The sequence below is a fragment of the Carcharhinus amblyrhynchos genome, chromosome 19, assembly GCF_965287045.1.
Source record: "Carcharhinus amblyrhynchos chromosome 19, sCarAmb.v2.hapA, whole genome shotgun sequence".
Classification (NCBI taxonomy): Eukaryota; Metazoa; Chordata; class Chondrichthyes; order Carcharhiniformes; family Carcharhinidae; genus Carcharhinus; species Carcharhinus amblyrhynchos.
Genome location: NC_137342.1, coordinates 37,830,922 through 37,842,383, shown reverse-complemented (window position 1 = coordinate 37,842,383; position 11,462 = coordinate 37,830,922).

Genomic DNA, 11,462 nt, shown 5'->3' with positions numbered 1-11,462 from the left:
GACTAAAACCCCCTACACTTCTGGGGACTATATCCCTCTATTCCCATCTCATTCATGTACTTGCCCCTTAAAAGTCACTACCGTATCCACTTCCACTGCCTCCCCCGGCAACAAGTTCTAGGTGCCCACCACTCTGTGTAAAAAATCTGCCTCGTACATCTCTTTTAAAATTTGCCCCTCACACCTTAAATCTATGTCCCCTAGTAATTGACTCCACCTTGGGAAAAAGCTTCTGACTATCCAATCTGTCCATGTCTGTCATAATCTTGTAGACTTCTATCAGTTCTCCCCTCAACCTCCATCGCTCCACTGAGAACAAACTAAGTTTCTCCAACCTCTCCTCATAGCTAATGCCCTCCATACCAGGCAACATCCTGGTAAATCTTTTCTGTACCCTTTCCAAAGCTTCCACATCCTTCTGGTAGTGTGGCGACCAGAAATGAACACTATATTCCAGTGCAGCCTCACTAAGGTTCTATAAAATGTCAACATGACTTGCCAATTTTTAATCTCAATACCCCAGCCGATGAAGGCAAGCATGTCATATGCCTTCTTGACTACCTTCTCCACTTGCATTGCCACTTTCAGTGACCTGTGTACCAGATCCCTTTGCCTATCTATACTCCTAAGGGTTCTGCCATTTACATTATATTTCCTATTTATATCAGATCTTTCATTAGAACATAACCATTTTCATCCAAATTACAAGGCGGATATGTACACCCCTTTATCAGGGCAAGAATCAAACAAATTTATTGAGCACTGAGCAGATTGAACACTCAATATAACCAGTAACTAACTATAAGTGTTACAAATCCCATTTAAATCCCAAAGCAATTTTTTCCTGCAAACTCTCATCTCCCTGAATTATGACCACTCTTCTGTCCGGTGTTACTATAGGTGTTCTTCCTGTTTCCACAGGCCTCAGAGAATTCACAGTGGTAGAATTCAATATTCTTCACAGATATCATGGAAACAAAAGCATTGATAACCATCTCTCATAACAGTGTAATAGTATAAAGAGGAGGAGATTTATATACTGGAGAAAGAGCAATGTGTTGTGTCAAATGGTTTGCTATTCTGCTACAAAATTTTATGCAATTGCCTTGGGTTAATAAGCCTTTATGGGTTGCCAATTGCATTGAATGTTTGAACTCTTGTTTAATTTTGAGTTGAATGACTCTATCCAAATTCAAGAGTGGTACACAAACCACGGAGATCAAGGCCTTCCTGCTTTCATAAATATCCTGTCATGGGGTGTGGGTGTCACTGTCTCAACCAGCATTTATTAATCAGATCTCTGCCTTTTCCGAAGGACTGAAAACTTGCTACATTGCATGGACTGAAATGAAATTTACAGCACAGAAACAGGCTGTCAGACTCAACTACATATGTGTTTATACACTCCACTTCAGCCTCCTCCCATCTTACCTCATCTAATCCTAGTAATGTATGTTCAACTAATTGCAGCAATATATTAAATAGTAAAAGGAAAATTTATTTGTCACATGCAAGGCTTACATTAACACTGCAATGAAGTTACTGTGAAATTCCCCTAGTCGCCACACTACCGCACCTGTTTCCTACGGGGAGGACGTGCAAAGTCCACACAGATAGTGACCCAAGCCGAGAATCGAACCTGGGTCCCTGGTACTGTGGGGCAGCTGCGCTAACCACTGTGCCACCCCGTTTTCATGGAACTCTGCACCAGAGATAAAAGTTAAGAACTAAAAGCATTATGAAAGTTAAGTCAAACTTTTCTCACGACCAGAGCACCCAGCAGTGATTCAAAGTGTGTTGAAACAGTGAAAGCTTACTGACCTTAACTGTGTTGTGGTCAGTGACAATTTCAATTTGATAAATAATCTAATCTAAAGTTGATAAGACTGTTTAAAAACAAAACATACAGGATCCTTGGTCTTATAAATAGGCACAGAAAAGTACAAAAACAAGGAAGTTTTGCTGAACTTTTTAAATCTAGGCTTCAACTGTTGAGTGCTGTGGCCAATTCTGGGCAGGAAGGATGGGAAGGCTTTGGAGAGGGTGCAGATATGATTTACGAGAACGACATGAACACTTAAATTATGTGCAGTGACTAGAGAAGCTGGGATTGTTCTCCACTGAGCAGCCAAGTTTAAGGGGAGATTTAGCAGGTGATCAAAGTTTTGGAGAGTTTGAATAGAGCTGAAAGGGAAAAACTGTTTCTACAGGCAGGGAGGGTTCATACAAAAACAGAGGGAAGATGAGACTTTTTTTAAATGCAAAATTTGTTATGATCTGGAATGCAGTGCCTGAATGGGTGATAGAAGCAGATCCAATTGTACCGTAACTTATAAAAGGGAAATGGGTATATAGCTGAAAAGAAGCATTTGAAGAGTTTTGAACATAAGGAGCAGGGCAGTGGGACTAATTGGATAATTCTTTCAAAGACCCAGCGCAGGCACGTTGGGCTGAATGACCTCCTTCTGTGCTACAAGTTTCCATGGTGTCAGTCTTAGCTGCGTGGTAGAATTCTTGTTTTGAAAATATGAGGTTTTAATTTCAAGCCCAACTCCAGCATGTAATCTAGGTTTTTCAGTGCAATACTGAGAGCATGCTACATTGTCAAACATCCCAACTTTTGGTAAATTACTTCTGAAGTGTTGTCACTGCTGCAAAGTAAGGAAATGTCGCAGCATGTTATCATACAGCAAGATCCACAAACAGCAGCAAGACAAAATAAGACAATATCTGTGTTATTTTTGATGCATGAAAGTTGAATCTTGGCAAAGACACACATTGGAGAGCTCCCCTGCTAGAATGGTGCTCTATTATCTTTTGTGTCCAGCCGAGAAGGCAGATGGGGTTTAATGTCTCTCCCAAAAGACTGCACTTAGCTTTGCCAACTGTGATTGAACTGTGTGAAGGGGGTGGAGGGGATGGGGTTGTATCCAACTTTGGAGTGTTCAGGGGCCAACTGGGAGAACTCCTCCCACCATCCCCATCATTGGAGGAGGCATGTTCTCTCCCCGCCAACTCCGCCCCCCCCCCCCCCCCCCCCCCCCACCCCCGGCAATGAACACCAACACAGACTACCGGCACTGGGGCATCGGGACCCTTCTGATGACAGATTCACTACACAGCTCCCCTCCTTGCATAGCCCACCCTGCATTCTTCTGCCCCCCCTCCCCACCCACTGTATAATCCTTCATTGTGATTACCACCACCCCCCAATCATAGTCCCACACCCATTTAGGCCACACCCTACTTGTGGAAACCAGCAATGATTATCACTGGTGTGAGTTCACACCGGCAAGTTGGTAAAGTCCACAGGATTATAAATGGTTGTGCCAAATGCGCTAATGTCAGACGAACCATGGCATTAATTTTGCGCCAGTAAAAGTACCAGTAATGCGCAAGGCTAAATATAGCACACACTATATTTGGCCTTGCACATAATCTTACTGGCTCACCACGCCAATTGATTGATGCAGTGAGCCAGTAAGATTGCAGGCCATGAATTGGAGAAGGATTCCTTCAAATGGCATCAGTATTGACCATGGTTCAATTTTCTTCCACTAATTACATATCTTTGTCATTGCCTGCATAAAAACATCAGATTGCCATTTTTTTTACATTCTTTTGTTTTTATTTCTTAGTTTACTGACTTTCTTGCAGTTCTTTATAGAAATAAACAGAAATTACAACACAGATAAAGTTCATTCATCTCAACCAGTCCATGTCAATGTTCACCTTCCACATGAGTAAATAGTTCTAATCACCTTTAGCTGCATGTTCCCATATCCCTTCAACCCATTTTCTTCATTCATCCAAATAATGATGAATGTTTACAGTTTCACTCTGAAAGTGAATTCAGCCTCAAAACTCTCTTTGCAAAGATGTTTTCCTGTCACCCCTTCCCCCATTCTAAATCTCTTTCTCTCTGCAAAAAAAATTCTAATTTTAATCATCTTTTAATTGAATCTGTATAAAAATTAAATGAAGTATCATTAGTCAGCTGATTGATAATTATCAAGTCATGAGGCAGGCTAAATAATTTTCTTCAAAGTATTTGAACAAAAGTTACTTTGTAGCATCATTTACATTATGATTAAATCATTAGAACATCATAGATGGGAATGTGAAATTCAAAACACAAACAAATCAGCTATGACCTTATTAAATGGCAGAGCGGGGTTGAAGGGCTAAATGGCCTACTTCTGTTTCATACATTCATATCATTCCATGCATTAGGTTTTCTCTGTCTCACAGAATCTCTGTTTACAATCAGTTTCCACGTCATTAAGGGCTACTATCTGATAACACTTGATGTCTCAACTTTTCTCCAATTCCAAAGACTTGAGAACATCATGGAACCCGACATTTTTCTTTTATTTTGTTGGAAGTGACATCTTTTAGATGAGACATTAAACAAGGCCCATCTACCCGCTCAGATAAATGGGAAAGATTCCTCAGCGCTATTCAAAGAGGCTCAGAGAATTGTACTCAATCTCTTGGTCAATATTTATCTCTCAACTGAAATCATGAAAACAGGTAATCTGTTTAATTTTGTTGTCTATGGGACCTTGCTGTGTATAAAGTGACTGCCATGTTTTTAATGTCTGAGGTTACGTACCAACTGACTCAAGGATAGCTTCTTCCCTGCAGCCATCAGACTTTTGAACGGACCTATCTTGTACTAAATTGATCTTTCTCTATCCTAGTTATGACTGTATTCTGCATCCTTGCTTTCCTTCTCTACGTACAGTATACTTTATCTGTATAGCGTGCAAGAAACAATACTTTTCACTGTATACTAATACATGTGACAATAATAAATCAAATCTACATTGACTACACTTCAAAATCGTGCAATTGGCTGTGAAACACTTTGGGACATCGTGAGGTTGAGGAAGGTGCTATATAAACAAAAATCTTTCTTTTTACAATATATTAAGAAGAAACTTCTATACCAAGAGTGTGAGAATGTAAAATTCACAAACATAGGGAATAGCTGAATAATATTGATGTATTTAAGAGAAAGCTAGTTCAGCATACAAGTGAAAAAAGAATAGAGGGTTTTGCTCGTGTAACCAAATGATGAAGAATGGAATGAAAGTGGAGAATAAACTCCGACATAGACTGGTTGGGCCAAATGGTCTGTCACAATGTTGTATAATCTCTGTAAATCTTTCTTTATTTGGGAGGACAGAATCATAGAATGGTTGCAGCACAATTCAGCTCATTGTACCTATGCTGGCTCTCTGTATGCACAACTCAGCTAGTTCCACTGCCCTGACCTTTCTCTGAGGTCTGCAAGTCCTTTCGCTTCAGGTACTTATCATGTTTCCTTTTGAAAGCTTCAATTGTATCTGCCTCTGTTTCTTCTATTCTTAACTACTTTTTCTGTCATTCAATGCCATGGGATTGCCCTGGTATGAATCCTCTCCCATTTCTCTGGATAGTTAGTGCACCTTAAGGAAAGATTTCTGTCTGCTACCCATAAAGTCAATTTGAGAATCTCCAAGGATGGTCTTTGGGCTCTTTCCTTTACCCCATTTAAATGCTGCTGTTTAGTAACATTACCCATAGCCATGGGATCAACGTCCATATATATGCTGATAAATGTTTGCCTCTGCCTTTGCAGTACTTCTTTTGGTATTTCAGTCATCCCCTATTCTGTCAGTCTGTCAATCTTCCAGTTTTGAATGAATGGCAGCTTCATTCTAACAGATATTATTCTTTGCACCTTCAGCAAACTCTGTTCCTTTGATAATCAATCCATCCCCAAATTCCTTTACCTGGTCTTTTATTCATACTCCATAAACTCAACTTGTCCAAAATGTATTTGCTCGTATTCAGTTAGCCTTTAAATTTTGGTAGGTGTTAAAGCTTCTACTGCACTATTTAAAGACAAGCAGGAATTCTCCTGGAATCCTGGCCAAAATGCTGTCCTCAACCAACTAACCAGTAATTCATCTTCTATTGTTTCTTGGATCTTTGTTGTAAATAAATTCACAGTTGAGTTCATACAAGTAAAACAGTAATTACACTTCAAAGTAGCTCAATGTATGTAAATCCCATTTCGACCTGCTGAGAGATGTGATAAGGCACCAAATAAATGCAATTTCTTGCCCTATACAGAAACCACTCCATCAAAACACTTAACTGTTTCTAGATCTGAATCTCTTCATAAAATTCTCTGGATCAGTGAACTGAAATTGTACAATAAGTTAGGTGAATGTTTCCAATTTGTGATGCTGATGTGTTACTCACGTTATAGAGTCATGGAGGTTTGCAGCTTGGAAACAGGCCCTTCAGCCCTACTTGTCCATGCCACACCGTTTTTTGTAACCACTAAGCTAGCCCCAATTACCTGCATTTGGCCCATATCCCTCTATACCCATCTTACCATCTAGCTGTCTAAATGCTTTTTAAAAGACAAAATTGTGCCTGCCTCTACTACTATCTCTGGCAGCTTGTTCCAGACACTCACCACCCTCTGTGTGGAAAAAATTGCCCCTCTGGACACTTTTGTATCTCTCCCTTCTCATCTTAAACTTATGCCCTCTAGTTTTAGATTCCCCTATCTCTGGGAAAAGATATTGAATATCTAGCTGATCTATGCCCATCATTATTTTATAGAACTCTACAAGATCACCCCTAAGTTGCCTACGCTCCAGGAAAAAAGGCTATCCAGTCTCTCCTTATAATGCAAACCATCAACTCTTGGTAGCATCCTAGTAAATCTTTTCTGCACTCTTTCTAGTTTAAAAATATCCTTTCTATAATAGGGTTACCAGAATTGTACCCCAGAATCACTTATGGAGTCTAAGTTGCTGTGGCAAAATGCATTTTCACATGATGTGTTCACAAAATGCATGATGTGGTCGGTAGCTATGGAAAGCAATAGTGGAGGATCCAACAGCTTTTCCATCACATGGCTGACCAGGAATCTCACCTGTTCTAACCATCTGACATTGGCATGCATTCGAAGGATTTGCAGGTTGATAATCGATTTGTTTGGCCGCATATGAACACACCTTCCTTGGCCTTCCGAGTTTGGGGGAGCAGGGAGACTCAAACCCTGAGCACCTGGCTCAGAAGCAGGAACACTACCCACCTACACCACAAGAATTTCCAGTTTGTACTCCAGCTGATTATCAGCAAAAGGTAATGTCAGATCTCAATGTGTTTTTATTTATATTTTGTTCAGGACAACCACCAAAATCAAACTTTGTTTTTTGTTGGGTGGGGATTAAAGGAGGGAAAAAAAATGTAAGAAACAAACTGAAATAATGTAACAGAATTGATGAGGAGCCAATGTACGATCACTGAACTTCTTTTGAGATGTAGTCACTGTGTCTCTTGGCACTGTAGTCAAATGCATTCTGTACATTACCAGCAATTACACTGCACTTCTGCTCATGTGAATCCTGCATGGTTGTGGTATCACCAAACGCAGTCAGTTTTGCACACAGCAAGGTCCCACAAACAGCGATGTGATACCAATCAGATAATCTGTTTTTATGATGCTGATTGAGCGATAAATATTGGCCAGGACACATGGATAACTCCCCTGCTCTTCTTTAAATTAATACGATAGGATATTTTCTCTCCACCTGAGAGAAGAAACAGGACATCCAACAATGCAACACTCCCTCAATACTGCACTGAATCATGGGTGTGCTATCAATTGAGTCACAGTTAATGTTTACTCTGTGTATAATATATACTGCTACTGTATCACAATAATTCATAAAATATTAGTATATACTGTTACTGTGACTTTACAATATACACCGTATTAATATAGATTTGCCATTGTGTGATGCTGTGTGACCTGATCTATAACTGCACCTTATCACAAAAACTCTTAATCTAACTGCACATTAATGAGCAAGTGGTTTCTGGAAAGCAGAGCAGAATGGAGCAGATATTCAGTCCTTTGTGAGTGAGCAGAAATCAATTTAACCCTTAAGCTAAAGTCCTCTGTGCAATTAATCATATTACCCCTGGTTTGTGCTACGCCACTGTTGCAAACCAGAATAAATAAAGTGTGATCAGGGTCATGTGGCTGATTTTTCCTTTTCCTATCTCAGTGGGACATTGAAGTCAATCATTTCCACCCACACAACTGCCTGAGTTGAGAACAGATATACAATCCCAGTGGGTTTCCTTCAGTTTCTTCCTACAGTCCAAAGATGTGCGGGTTAGGTTGATTAACCATGCTAAATTGACCCTAGTGTTGGGGGGATTGGCGGGGTAAATATGTGGGGTTATGGGAATAGGACCTGTGTGGGATTGTGGTCCAGTTGGGCCGAATGGCCTCCTTCTGCAGGGATTCTACGAACAACTTTTATTTATATAGCACCTTTAATGTAGGTGAGAATGTCTGGAGCATCCAGAGGCCAGCGGTATATTGAACAGCGAAGATCAGAGGTCACGATTGTATGAGTGAAGATTGAGCTGCAGATTAGCTGAAGCAGGAGTGAATTTGGGCGATGTTCTGGGAAGGGATGCTGCAAAAAATTAGATCAGAAGCTCATCTTGGGATCAAAAGTGACACCAAGGTTGCAAATAAATTGCCTTAATCTCAGATTGTTGCCAGGGAGAGGAATGGACTAACAGCTAGGGAACAGAGTTTGGAATGGGAACTGGAAATAATTGCCTCAGTCTTTTCTATACTTAATTGGAATAAACATCTGCTTTTCAGATAAGCAGTCTCAAAATTCACACAAATATACACATACTGTACATATAATTTTGCTAGTTTATATGGATGCTACTGGACAATATAGGTTGATGTCTAATATTATATAGAAAACACACAGCACAAAAACAGGCCATTCAACCCAACTAATTCATAAGAACATAAGAAATAGGAGCAGGAGTAGGCCATCTGGCCCTTCAAGCCTGCCCCGCCATTCAATAAGATCATGGCTGATCTGTCGTGGCTCAGTTCCACTTTCCCGCCCTCTCCCCATAACCCTTAATCCCCTCTCTTATCAAAAACCCATCAACCCGCGTCTTAAAAATATTTAGCGAGGTCATGCTGTTATTTGTTCCTCACGAGCCTCCTCCTACCCCCCTCCCTTCATCTCACCTTATCAGCGCAATTTGCTATTCCTTTCTCCTTCATGAACTATTACTGTCAATGGATTCTGAGGGTTTCTGTTATAAATCATGTGTTGTTTTTCTTGATTTAATTTTCTTTTCAGATTTCATTCTATTTGATGCTGTGTGGAGTTTGTACCACAGGAGGGGAGTGTAGAGCAGCAACAGATCAGGTAACATAGGGAGACAGTGAAAACTGGGGTTGTTCTCCTCATCTTGCTCCCTCTATGCCAGTACCACTGTTATGGATAGCTTGCACATTGGTAAAGCAGACAAAACTCAGGGAGTAGGGTTAAAGAGAGAAGGTCACTGGTATCTCTTTTCCACTAGTGTGTGTTTTGAACTCAAGTACTGTTATTTATCAGACTGGCATTGCCCCATTACAAAAGCTGCAACTGAGCCTCGGTGTGCATATTGTGCAGCCATAGAGCAAAGGTGGACTGGAGAATGGTGAACCGTCCAATTTGATAACTTCTGTTTGACAACAGCAGATAAGGAACTGAGCCCTCTATAAATAAAGGATATCTGAGGAGGACAGCAAGGAGCTTCTGTTCCTATTATGGTGCTGAGGGCTGTCTTGTGACTGGGTTGTGTAACCAATCCTCAGCATTGAAACACACCATGAGAGGTTCAAAGCAAATTGTAAAAACAGCTATGAACCGAAGCTGAACCCTCCAACTTGAACTGTTGTTATCAACAGACTCTTAAGGTTTCTGTTACCAATCAATGTTGTTTTTCTTGGTTTAAAATTGTTCTTTTCAGGATCTGGTTCTGTTTGATGCTGTGTGGCATTTACACCACACGAGGGGATTGTAGAGCAGCAGAAAAAAGTAGGTAGCACAGTGGCTGGCACTGTGGTTAGCCTTAGAGCACCAGGGATCCAGATTCAATTCTGACCTTGGGTGACTGTGTGGAGTTTGCACATCCTCCCCACGTCTGCCCTTTGGGAGCTCCGGTTTCCTCCCACAGTCCAAAGATGTGCAGGTGAGGTGGATAGACCATGTTAAATTGCCTCTTAGTGTTCCAAGGTTTGTAGGTTAGGGGAATTATTGGAATAAATCCTTTGTAGTTTTGAGGACCTGGATCAGTGCAGATCAATGGGCCAAATGGCTTCCTTCTGTTCTATAGGGAGTCTGTGATTCTATAAAATTGGAGCAATTAGGTACCTCTTCTTTTGCGATCAATCAGGTAATGGGGGGGGAAATAATAGAAATGGGTTGTTCTCAACAAAAGGCAGCTAACAGGAGATTTATTTAAAGTCATCAAAACCACAAAGGATTTTAACAGTAAATAAAACTTAGGGTAATTTGTGAAATAAACAGATATAACACAAGGAAATTTATTTTTATGCAGCAAGTTATGATCAGGAATGCACTGCCTGAAAGTGGAAGCAGACTCATTTGTAACTTTCCAAAGAGTATTGGGTAAATACTTAAAAAGGAAACCACTTACATGGTTATTGAGAGAGAGCGGGTGAGTGGGATAAATTGGATAATTCTACCAAAGACTAGCAAAGGTGTGATGGATTGAATGGGCTCCTTCTGCCCTGTTCCATTTTATTACTGCACCATGGCGACAGCAGCCATTTCTCCTTGTGCTTTGCAGAACTGTTGTATGCTGATTTAAGTGTGGCCTCTATCATATCCATTTCACCCACACCTATCTTCACTGGCTTCCCAAAAATGAGGTTCAGGCCTAGTGGGGAAAATTACCAGAATGTGTGTGTGTGATGTGGATGGCCAGGGTGTGAATGGGCTGGTGCAGGAGGGTAACTGATTATCAGCCTCTCTTCCCTAATCTCGTCCCTAGCTAGATCATCCTGAATAAAGAGTGAGAGAGAGTGTGTGTGTCCCTTGATATGTCTGTTATGTTCCATCACCAGTAAACACCGTAGGTTAGAGCACATTACAGACATCAGTAACAACATTTTAATTGGAAAATTGTCATTTGCTAGCACTTACTGCTTATTTTGTCATCTGTTATGCATTATTGCACAATCCCTTATTAATCATGCCTTAAAACGGACATGTCTGAATGATTTTTTTCACTAAATGTGAATAACCCTATGTCACCTTGAACATTTCATGAAGAAAAAAAGACAACAGCTGGGATTCTCCCAAAAAAATTCTAAGTCCCCAATTTGTGTGAAAACGGGAGTAACTCCCACTACTTTGTTTCGTGTGATTTTCAGAGCGAATCTCTGACACACTGTGTATTGCAGAGCATCTAGCAGAATTCACTCTGAAAATCAGGAGGTAGGGTCTATTCCCACTGGAGAGGCCAGCAGCATAATGCTGAGCGCGCCATTGCGCTTTCAGTGCTGAGATCGGTGAATGCGCAGTGCCGACCTTCCAATCACTGGCTAG